This window comes from Diabrotica virgifera, chromosome 3, assembly GCF_917563875.1.
Source record: "Diabrotica virgifera virgifera chromosome 3, PGI_DIABVI_V3a".
Classification (NCBI taxonomy): Eukaryota; Metazoa; Arthropoda; class Insecta; order Coleoptera; family Chrysomelidae; genus Diabrotica; species Diabrotica virgifera.
Window position 1 is genome coordinate 76,007,905 of NC_065445.1, and position 13,245 is coordinate 76,021,149.

Sequence of the window (13,245 nt, forward strand, 5' to 3'; positions counted from 1 at the left end):
CTGGTACCAGTTATGGAGCTCTGTACGGGAGACATGACAGCTGCCAGAATTAAACTGAATTGCAATGGGTTGGTTACAGAGTTGATTGTTGCATCTCTCTACCTTCCTATTGACAGTAAAGAACAACTTCCAGGGACTAACCTAGAGAACCTTCTAGAATACACCAATGATAAGCATACAGAACTTATCATTGGAGTCGACTCCAACGCCCACCACATCATTTGGGGAAGCAGAGATACAAACAATAGAGGTAAGTTACTTTTTGAGTACCTTTGCACTACTGAACTTGATCTTCTGAACAGGGGTAATAAGCCCACCTTCAGGACATCAAGAGCAGAATCACTAATCGACCTAAGCCTATGCTCTATGGGGATTGGGAACATAATATCTGACTGGCATGTGTCGGATGCGTTATCCTTATCGGATCATGCATACATATGCTTTGAGATAAACTCAGTCAAACCGGAACCAAGGTTCTATAGAGACCCTAAGGTGACCGATTGGGAATCCTTTAAGAGGGATCTTGGAACAAGGGTACGGAATTATCCTAAAAGGCCAAAAAACAATGTTGAGGTTGAGATGGCAGTAGACTGGTTGCAGCATGCAATAGTCGTCTCATATGAGGAAAACTGCCCGTTAAAAGAAAGTCACCCTCCCAGGCACGGAATGGGACGTTTCGGCGTCGCCGTTTCGGCGTGGCCATTTCGGCGTGGCCGTTTGGGCGTAGAGCCGTTTCGGCGTAGGCCGTTTCGGCGTAGGCCGTTTCGGCGTCGGCCATTTCGGCGTCAGAAATTTTATTTTAGTTGACTAAATACCTACATTGAGGTTTATTGGTCAGGCAATTTTTTGGAAAAAAATCTTTTAATATAGTTATTTAAATACATTGGAGTTCATTGGTCACACAATTTTAACATTAATGGTCAAGTAGAAAAATAAACTAAATATATTTCTTTTATAAACATTTTGTTATATTTTATTCTGCAAATACCTATATTGGATTTTTTATTAATGCATATTAATAATAATTGCTGTTCTCTTAATTGTCCCAGAGCTAATTAGATGATAACTGACATTTTTCAACTTTAATTAGACATACATTATATGGTATATAGACGGAGAATTTTAATATTGTTAAAATATCTTTTTTAAGCAAAAATATTTGCAGAATGTATATTTTTAAAAAAAATTAAATTATACAATATTTTCTTGAAAGGAATCTGCTTTTAAAATATTTACCATTAGTTAGTATAATAATAGTTATCCCTATATTTATTGCAGTTTCTTCGAAAATTTAAATACAAAATTCTATAAATCACATAATAATGTTATTAACATTTCCTCGAAAACTAAATTACCTGTTAATTCCAAATGACATTATCATGTATCAATTAGTTGTTGATTTCAAAAATTACATTATAATGTCATTAACGAGAGATGCAAGTTATTTGTTGATTTTAAATATTCGAAAACTAAATTAGTTGTTGATTTCAAAAATTACATTATAATGTCATTAACGAGAGATGCAAGTAATTTGTTGATTTTTAATCTTAAGGGAAATTTTAAGTAGGTACCTACCTATTATTGATTTGATTGGTTGGATTATTGAGGGTACAGCTATATAAACAGAGATCAGTTTAAGAGTTTATGTAGTGTCTTATAATATTTCATAGTAGTATTTATACGATATACAGACGAAGAATTTTTAAGCTATGGAACGAAAAATTTTATCGACCAGAGGAAGAGAGAAATTTACCACTGATGGTTTCATGTATGTTTTTGACGCTGTTAGTAAAAGCGATGAATCCCTAAAATTTTGGAGGTGTGAGAGGAAACAAACGTGCAAAGCAAGAATACATACAAGAGATGGTGAAGTCATCAAGAAAGTAAATGTTCACACTCACGACTCCTCGGCGATGGACGTGGAAGTAGCACAAGTTGTTACAAAAATGAAAAAGCGTGCTACAGAAACAAACGAAGGGACAATAGTGGTAATCAATGAGTGCCTGAGAAATACAAGTCAAGCTTGTCATGGTCGGCTCCCAAACACTGGCGCGATGAGAAAATTCATCAGACGAAAACGTAACGAAGTTCATGCAGCCCCATCAAATCCGACAACTGTTGAAGAGTTAGTAATTCCCGAGTCTTATCGTGTTTACACGTTACAAGATGGTGTAGAAGAAAATTTTTTATTAGCAGATGATGGAGAAGGATTGCAAAGAATTTTGATTTTCGGGAGAGAATCGTGGCTGCAACATCTACAGACCTCAGATGTGTGGTATGGTGACGGTACATTTGCTATAGCACCATCTCTATTTTTACAAGTATACACAGTTATGGCCACAAAATATAATGGAGTCCATCCAATATTTTATGCCATGCTGCCGAATAAAACAAGATCCACATATACCCGTATGTTTGAATTGATCAGACAAATTGTACCAAATTTGCAACCCAGAGCAATCCATTGCGATTTCGAACAGGCGGCATTTAAGGCAATGGAAGATTGTTTTCCAGGCGTCGACATCAATGGATGTTTTTTCCATTTGGCACAAAATATGAAGAAACAAGTGGCTGCTATGGGATATACGAGAGAGTATAATGCTGATCCACAATTCGCTTTAAATTGCAGAATGTTGACAGCATTAGCATTTGTTCCTATCGAACATTTAGATGATGCCTTTGCCGTTCTAGCGGAAGCTCTACCTGCTGAACACCAACCACTTGTAGACTGGTTTGAAGACTACTATATTGGACGTATGAACAGAAGAGGAAATGGCAGAAGACCAAGTTTATTTCCCCAAAGGATGTGGAACCTCTACCAGAGAACTCTGGATGGAGAAGACCGGACAAATAATCACGCTGAGGCCGCCCATAGAAGACTCAAGATGGAATTGGGAGCAGATCATCCAACCATATGGAAATTTATAGATGGCCTGCGTCAGGTGCAGAAAGGTCGAGATGTCTATTTCGAGCAACTTGTGGCAGGTAATCTCCCACCATTGAAATTAAGAAAATACAGAGACGCAGATGATCGCATTTCACGGCTTGTGGGAAATTTTGATGCAAACGGGGATGTTTTAGAATTTTTAAGAGGACTAGCACATAATTATAATATGTAAGTAGGTACTTTATTTTAATTAATATTTCGTGAATAAGTTTTGTAGGTTAAATATAAATGTCTTGTATGTAAGTATAAATGTTTCAGAATTTTTAATTGGACTAGCACATATCTAATTATAACATGTAAATACTTTATTTTAATTAATATTTCGTGAATAAGTTTTGTAGGTTAAATATAAATGTTTTGTATGTAAATATAAATGTTTCAGGATTTTTAATTGGACTAGCACATATCTAATTATAACATGTAAATAATAACTAAAATAAAATATTCATTTTTCCAAAATCTTGTTTATTCATTTATTTATATATAATATCTACAGCTAGAAGCCAATTACAGATATTACATTAACTATGAGCTAAATAACAAGCACACACACATAAGTATAAAATTGACATATACAAATCTACCATTAATATTAAAATTTTGTGATCAATGGACTCCAATGTATCTATTTAAATAACTATATTAAAAGATTTTTTTCAAAATAATGTCTTACTAATAGACTCCAATGTAGGTATTTAGTCAACTAAAATAAAATCTCTGACGCCGAAATGGCCGACGCCGAAACGGCCTACGCCGAAACGGCTCTACGCCCAAACGGCCACGCCGAAATGGCCACGCCGAAACGGCGACGCCGAAATGTCCTAGACCCCCCAGGCAAGTAACTTGGTGGAATAAGGAGCTGTCTGATCTCAAAAGAGAAACAAGACGGCTCTTCAATAGGGCGAAGAAATCAGGTGATTGGGAAGCATATAAGGCTAAACTGAAAACCTATAATAAGAAAATCCAATCCGCTAAGGAAAGATCCTGGAGAGAATTCTGTGAAAACATTGAAAGTGTACCTGAAAGCGCCAGGGTTAACAGAATCCTCAAAAGAGATAACATTAACAAACCCAAGTCAATGAAATTGCCCAATGGGAAGTATACGGACACAGAGAAGGAGGCTGTAGAGCATCTTTTAAGTGTTCACTTTCCAGGGTCGACGCTATTGACTGCTAATAATAATCATCAAGCAAACAATAGCCCAACCAAAAGGGACTGGCTGACCTCTGACGAGATCTTTGGTTCTCACAAGGTCAGATGGGCTATTGAAACTTTTGAACCTTATAAAACTGCGGGACCGGATGGTATATTTCCTAAGCTTCTCCAGGAGGGTCTGGAAATAATCATGGGTCCCCTGATCACAATATTTAGAGCTAGCCATGCTCTGGGATACATTCCCAAAGCTTGGAGAAGGGCAAGGGTGGCGTTTATTCCCAAACCAGGAAAAACAGATTACACCTTAGCAAAATCTTACAGGCCTATAAGTCTGACCTCATTCATGTTAAAAACCATGGAAAAAATCTTGAACGAACACATCAAGAAAAACAATTTAAATGAAAATCCACTGCACCAACGGCAATGGGCGTATCAGGCAGGGAAATCAGGTGAAGCCGCCCTGCACAATCTAGTGTCGGAACTCGAAAGGAGTCTGCATCAGAAAGAAGTCGCCCTTGCTGCATTTTTAGATATAGAAGGTGCATTTGATAATACCTCAATCGAGTCTATACAAAGCGCACTGGTGAGGAAGAAAATCAACAACATAACATGCAAGTGGATTATTCAGATGCTTCAGAGCAGAATAATATCCACAGATACGCATGAAGATACCATAAATCTGAGGGCAACTAAGGGATGCCCTCAAGGCGGTGTATTGTCACCGTCATTATGGAACATAGTTGTCGATGATCTGATTCATGGGCTAAGCGCCCAAGGAATCTGGGTCCAGGGTTTCGCAGATGATATCGTGATAGTAACTAGGGGAAAATTTCCCAGCACTGTTGCGTATCAGATGCGATATGCCCTTCACTACATAGAGAACTGGTGTCTGAAAGAGAACCTCTCCGTGAACCCTTCTAAAACTAAACTGGTAGCCTTTACAAATAAGAGGAAGCTTACTGGACTGAGTGAGCTGAAATTATTTGGAGAGGTACTGGAAAGAACCAATGAGGTTAAGTATCTAGGGGTAACCCTGGATTCGAAACTCAATTGGAATACTCATATTACCAATATAACCAATAGGGCTAAGCGACTCTTCTGGAACTGCAGACGAGTTGTAGGTAAAACCTGGGGATTGAAACCAAAGGTGATATGTTGGTTGTACACATCAGTGATACGACCGACAGTTACTTATGGGTCAGTACTCTGGTGGAGAAAGACGGCTTTGCAATCTTGTGTGACCACTCTCACCACCCTACAAAGACAAGCGCTTCTAAATATAACAGTAGCCTTGAATAGTACAGGAACGGCTTCATTAGAGGCTATCACAGGTCTCCCTCCGCTGGAATTGTATATTTCGGCGGTAGCCTTTATGACCATCCTGAGGCTCAAAGCAAACAATACTTGGAGGCCAAATTATGTATTGAATAGCCACACATACATTACTGGGACTATACTTGAGGAATACATCTTTATGATGAACTTAGATATGATGACACCAGAACTAATCTTCACTGAGAAGATTAACACAATTATACCATCTAAAGAACAAAAAGTCCCAAACATTAATGGAGACTTAATATGGTTCACTGATGGATCTAAAACTGCCCATGGTACTGGATCAGGAGTCTTTGGGCAAACATGTAACTATAATAAATCTTACAGCCTAGGTCAACATACAACGGTGTTCCAGGCTGAAGTTTTTGCTTTGGTGGCCTGCATTGATGAAATAATTGATGAGGACCCTAAAGCTAAGAGAATCAACATTTACACAGATAGCCAATCGGCTATTCTGGCTGTAAAGAACCCTCTCACCAAATCAAAACTGGTGAGAAACTGCAAAGATCTCCTCAATAACCTGGCAAAAGACAACAAAGTGTCTTTAATATGGGTGCCGGGTCATGAAGGGGTGCATGGGAACGAACGAGCAGATATGTTAGCGAAACAAGGCTCGAGAAAAACTTTTGAAGGCCCAGAACCTTTCTGTGGCATCACTAAAGATGCTATGAAAAACGAGGTTCAGAAATGGCTGATAAAGAATCATCAAAATAAATGGAGAACCACTCAAGGGCAAATCCAGACTAAAAAAATAATCAAGAATATTGATAAAAAACTCTCGAACAGTTTGATGAACCTCAATAAACGAGAGATCAAAACGGTCACTGAAATGGTGACTGGACATTGTCGTTTAAGAAATCACCTATACAAACTAGGTAAGGTGAATGAACCATGGTGCAGAAAGTGCGAAATGGAAGAAGAAACTGCCATACACATACTATGCTATTGCAGTGTGCTAGGTGATGTAAGGCAGAACTTCACTGGTCAAATGAGGTTTGAACCAGAAGAGATCTTAAAACTACCAATAAGAAAACTGTTGGCCTTCGTTGAGGCCACAGGACTTATTAAAGTTTAAGGAGAAGAACAGGGTTTGGTACAAAGGTCTTATGACCAAGTGCCAGAGACTAACGAGTCTCGCCTGAGTTAAGAAGAAGAAGAAGAAGAAGATATATATTTTAGTATAACTCTCCTACATTAACAAGCTTTAACACATTCAGTGGCCATGACATATGGGTAGCATCACGAAGGTTTTACCGAAGCTACTGATGATGCATAACTTATGTGAGTAGTACTGTGTAACTAAATTAATGATTTAAGTATGTGGTATTAGCCAAGTGGAGCTTGTTCGAGATGGGCACCAAACGTGTTAATCAGGTCATGCACAGAGAGTTATACTATAATATGTTATATCTCATATTGCTCACTATTGTAATGAGTGAGCCTAGATACACGAACTATAATATATTATTATGGTTCTGTGTATGCAGGCTCACTCATTACTACTGTAGTGAACAATATGAGATGTAATAATATGAGATATACCTATTATATATTATGGTATAGCTCTCCATGAGTGCCAAGTTTTAAGCTTAACTGATAACAACTAACGGATACTCTTTTATCCAAAATTTTATGAAAATTTTGAATGGTCATATTGGTATTAATTCCACAACCCCTTCCTATAACAATAAGCCCATTGTTGGATGCTACTGCAGTAGTTCTACTGGAAATACTTACTAAAATTGTATGTATCTGCATCACTTAGAAGTCTACCCAAAAAGCTATTAATACTGTCTAAACCATCATTAATAGATCTTGTATACATAATAGGATTTTTTTTCAGAATCAGATATTTTATTAAGATTTACTTGCCATGCCCTATCTATGTGCTAGGCACTTAACAGTCTATTAGGAGCAATACCCATTACATTTGACAAGGCATTGTAAAAGGTGTCACTTATGCCTGATATGAAAACATTTGACTAGACATATAATACCAACACAGACATGTATTTAAAAAAAATGGTAAATAAACGTAGGTATCTTTTCTATTTGAAAATAAGAAAACAGTACAAAATCCATTCCCAAATTCATCTTTTACTAATACTGTCATAAGTTCAAAGTCATAGGAATTGAGCCCATGAGTTCCATCGATTGTGATAAAGGATTTACCAAACTTAATTAACATTTCCTTTTGGCATAGCATTAAGGAAAATAAGACAAAAATCATAAATGTTAAATTCAGAATGAATATCCATTAGTATGCCCTGTTGTTTGTAAAATAATATTGGACATGAGTCTGTAAGCATTCAACCCAAAAATAAACACTGGTTGCATCATCCATCATATATCCATCTTTCAAATCAATGCCATAAGAGAGTTTAATGTTTGTGATATCTTTTCTTGTAAGTAAATTAATTCTTTTTAATTCGCCTCCTATGCTATCCTGAACAGTCTGAAGTTTACTAAAAAAGTAAAATATAGGTACCTATAGGATAATCAAACACACTAGTTTGAAATTGTAAACTGTAGTAAATATTCATGATTAATATTTAAAAAGTTGTTTAGTGGTAACATTCTTGTTTTAAATTATATTGTGTATATCGACAGCAGAAAGGCAGGACCTCGTAACTGAAAATTTGTATAAAATGAGTTACTTCGGTTTTCGCTTTAGAATAAGTGTATCAGCACCTAGTAAACAGCTTTTAGAGCTGGGAAAGCCTTTTGGGAGCCTTCCGGAAACTTTCCCAGCTGTAACCGCTGCTTAATAGCTGCCGATACACTTATTCTAAAGCGAAAACTGAAGTAACTCATGTTATAAAAATTTTTCAGTTACGAAGTCCTGCCTTTCTGCCGTCGATATGCAAATATTTTACTTACATTTTTGAAGAAAGTCTCAAAATAAACTTTGAAGAGATATTTATCTGATTTTGGTATTTATGTAAGTGCTCTATATCGTCCTCATGCCCGTAATGTGTTTTAAAATATGTTACTGCACAACAATCGGTTTCAATATTCTTAGATACTATTATTCGACTAGTACACCAAATAAACATTTTGCAGGATCCTTGGGATTTCATCTATCTTGTTTTGTAAAATAATTTTTTGAGGATCACATACATATTCATAATAAGATGTTTCATGTTCTTGTATTCTCGTTCTCTTCCTGTGCCATCCATACAGTGCAAATCTAAAAAAAAAACAACATAACAGGTGATTACATGGACAGTTATACTACTTACAGCTTACTTTGTATCTACTCTATTATCTAGTATTACTCTATTAATATCTACCTACATAAAACTATCTTTGAAATCTAAATTTTTGATATCAACATCAACCTTAATAGGTACTTAAAAAATAAATAATAATGTGGAAGTTACATACCTAAAAGTTTTTGAATTGCAATTTTATCAACTGGAAAAGACTGCAACATAATGAGTTTTAAATTATGACACAGTACAATATTTATTGTTTCAATTTACATGTAAATAAAATAATAATAATCCTAATCACTTGTAAAAGTAAGGTTAAGATTTTTGACTTGAGAAAACAGAACTGTCAAAATTAAAACCCAACTGGCATTAGACTATAAAATTTTAAAATTCCCGCTAAAAGGAATCTGGCAACATTGCCGTCGTTTGCTGGGAGAGAAAATGTCCAGCAAACGACGGCACTGTTGCCAGATTTACCTTTTTCCTTTTAGCGGGAATTTTAAAATTAGTCTAATGCCACTTTGGTTTTAAAAGAGAGTTCTGTATTCTTAAATTTATAACCTTACTTTTACAAGTAATTAGGATTATTTTATTTACATGTAAATATTGAAACAAGTATTGTACTGTGTCATAATTTAAAACTCATGTTGCAGTATTTTGAAAAAAAAAATGAAGCTCAGAAGAAATATACTTATACAGTACAAATTATTTTTTAATGGGAATGGAAATTTACGATTTCAAAGGCGAAAATGTGTTGGGATAATATAGATGGACACTTTTTTATTTTAGTATTAAGTGGTTACATAATTATTCAGAATATTAATAAAATTACTAGTAATTTGAATTAGTTTTAATATGTATTATAATAGTATTAATTCTACTCGTGTATCTGGCTAAATAGCTAAGCGCAAAATAAAAAAAATTGAAAAAACATTCTTAGTGGCCTAGCACCTTTACTTTGCCTGGGGGCGAGGCGAGTTAATAAATTCTGTTTTCTTATTGCAGTCATTTTGTGACCGCTTAAGAAGTTACATAAATGATGTCTTTAGACTGTGAAATTTTAACCGTAGAAAGACATCTTTATGACTTGTATTTACATGATATAGGGCTTTTCACTCAGTCATTTGTTTCGAGCTTATGTCATGTGTTGTCTAATATTAATATATCTATGTCATATGTTATTGATATTGCCAATGATACAAACCAAAGACGTATGACGTAGATATATTAATATTATGTGGCACTTGACCGAAGCTCGAAACAAATGACAATCGATGAAAAGCCCTATTCAATAGGGCATTTCATTCACAGTCATTTGTCTCGAGCTTCTGTCATGTGTCACATAATATTAATATATCTACGTCTTACGTTATTGGTATATACCAATGATACAAACCAAAGACGTATGACGTAGATACATTAATATTATGTGACTCATGATAGAAGCTCGAAACAAATGACAATCGATGAAAAGCCCTATTGGCGTCTGCATATCAGGATCCGGTAATACTATATTATTTATCTATGATCAGGATATTGCTGGGTGTACACAAGTAAACAACACTTTTTTGATTAAAAGGTTTATTTCATTAAATCAAAACTTACATGGATACAATTTAAATAAGATATTTTTTCTATTTAAGGCAATATAATATAAGATATATATTTCAGTATAAATCTCCTACATTAACAAGCTTTAACACATTCAGTGGCCACGACGTATGGGTAGCATCACAAAGGTTTTACAGAAGGTACTGACGACACATAAGTTATGTGAGTAGTACTGTGTAACTAAATAAATGATTTAAGTATGTGGAGCCAAGTGGAGCTTGTTCGAGATGGGCACCAAACATGTTAATCTGGTCATGCACAGAGACTTATACTATAATATGTTATATCTCATATTGCTCACTATTGTAATGAGTGAGCCTGCATACACGAACTATAATATATTATTATGGTTCTGTGTATGCAGGCTCACTCATTACTACTGTAGTGAACAATATGAGATGTAATATTATGAGATATACCTACCTATTATATATTATGGTATAGTTCTCCATGGGTGCCAAGTTTTAAACTTAACTGATAACAACTAATGGATACCCTTTTATCCAAAATTTTATGAAAATTTTGAATGGTCATATTGGTATTAATTCCACAACCCCTTCCTATAACAATAGGCCCATTGTTGGATGTTATTGCAGTAGTTCTACTGGAAATACTTACTAAAATTGTATGTATCTGCATCACTTAGAAGTCTACCCAAAAAGCTATTAATACTCTCTAATTAGTACATCTTGTATACATAATAGGATTTTTTTCAGAATCAGATATTTTATTAAGATTTACTTACCATGCCCTATCTATGTGCCAGGCACTTAACAGTCTATTAGGAGCAATACCCATTACATTTGATGAGGCATTGTAAAAGGTGTCGCTTATGCCTGATATGAAAACATTTGACTATACATATAATACCAACACAGACATGTATTTAAAAAAATTGGTAAATTAAAGTAGGTATCTTTTCTATTTGAAAATAAGAAAGCAGTACAAAATCCATTCCCAAATTAATCTTTTACTAATACTGTCATAAGTTCAAAGTCATAGGAATTGAGCCCATGAGTTCCATTGATTGCGATAAAGGATTTACCAAACTTAATTAACATTTCCTTTTGGCACAGTATTAAGGAAAATAAGACAAAAATCATAAATGTTAAATTCAGAATGAATATCCATTAGTATGCCCGTTGTTTGTAAAATAATATTGGACATGAGTCTGTAAGCATTCAACCCAAAAATAAACACTGGTTGCATCATCATTGTACATATACCCATCTTTCAAATCAATGCCATAAGAGAGTTTAATGTTTGTGATATCTTTTCTTGTAAGTAAATCAATTCTTTTTAATTCGCATCCTATGCTATTATGCTATCCTGTACAGTCTGAAGTTTACTAAAAAAAATATAGGTATAGGATAATCAAACACACTAGTTTGAAATTGTAAACTCTAGTAAATATTCATGGGTAATATTTAAAAAGTGGTTTAGTGGTAACATTCTTGTTTTAAATTATATTGTGTATATCGACGGCGGAAAGGCAGGACCTCATATAGTCTGTTCGCTAAACTCAGATGCAACTTTCTAGATATTTTAATCGGTAATTTTGCCAATTGTAGTAAAATTGCCGAAAAATAATTACTAAATAGTTAATAATCACTAAATAGTTAGTAATTTTCCAAATTTTTGCAAAATTGGCAAAAAACAAAAAAATTATCGACTAAAATATCTAGCCAGTTGTGTCTGAGTTTAGCAAACCGACTATAACTGAAAAATTTGTATAAAATGAGTTACTTCGGTTTTCGCTTTAGAATAAGTGTATCAGCACCTATTAAACATCTTTTAGAGCTGGGAAAGCCTTTTGGAAGCCTTCCGGAAACTTTCCCAGCTGTAATCACTGTTTAATAGCTGCCGATACACTTATTCTAAAGCGAAAACTGAAGTAACTCATGTTATAAAATTTTTTCAGTTACGAAGTCCTGCCTTTCCGCCGTCGATATGCAAATATTTTACTTACATTTTTGAAGAAAGTCTCAAAATAAACTGAAGAGATATTTATCTGATTTTGGTATTTATGTAAGTGCTCTATATCATCCTCATGCCCGTAATGTGTTTTAAAATAGTTTCAGTATTTTTAGATACTATTATTCGACTAGTACACCAAATAAACATTTTGCAGGATCCTTGGGATTTTAAAGCTCTTTCTCTATCTTGTTTTGTAAAATAATTTTTTGAGGATCACATACATATACATTTATAATAGGATGTTTCATGTTCTTGTACTTTTGTTCTCTTCCTGTGCCATCCATACAGTGCAAATCTAAAAAAACAACATAACAGGTGATTATATGGGCAGTTATACTACTTACAGCTTACTTTGTATCTAATCTATTATCTAGTATTACTCTATTAGTATCTACCTACATAAAACTTTTGAAATCTAAATTTTGGATATCAACATCAACCTTAATACTTAAAAAATAAATAATAATGTGGAAGTTACAGGTACCTACCTAAAAGTTTTTGAATTGCAATTTTATCAACTGGAAAAGACTGCAACATAATGAGTTTGAAATTATGACACAGCACAATATTTATTGTTTCAATTTACATGTAAATAAAATAATAATAATAATCCTAACCACTTGTAAAAGTAAGGTTAAGATTTTTGACTTGAGAAAACAGAACTGTCAAATTTAAAACCAAACCACAGAATCCAAACTCCTATAAAATTTTAAAATTCCCGCTAAAAGGAATCTGGCAACAATGGGTGCATTCAGCAGACGCAATCGCTAACTAATCGATTAGTAATCGATTTGTGATTTACATGCTGAATGTCACAATTTATGTGGCATTCAGCAGAAAATCACTAATCGATTAGTTAGCGATTGTGTCTGCTGAATGCACCCATTGCCGTCGTTTGCTGGACATTTAATCTCTCCCTCGTTTGCTGGACATTTAATAGAGAGTTATTGCCACCGGCAAATAAAGGATCCTTTATTACAGGATACTTTAATAAAGGACAAA

At 34.6% G+C, this 13,245-nt stretch overlaps 1 long non-coding RNA gene across 1 annotated transcript; it reads right to left on the bottom strand.

The window, feature by feature from the left end:
• Positions 1–9,993: 9,993 nt before the first annotated feature.
• On the bottom strand, positions 9,994–12,882 carry LOC126881150 (uncharacterized). Its single transcript, XR_007696730.1, has 3 exons — positions 12,732–12,882; positions 10,657–12,538; positions 9,994–10,584 (listed from the first exon to the last, which is right to left on the bottom strand). It is a non-coding gene; the product is annotated as an uncharacterized LOC126881150 (long non-coding RNA).
• Positions 12,883–13,245: the final 363 nt, after the last annotated feature.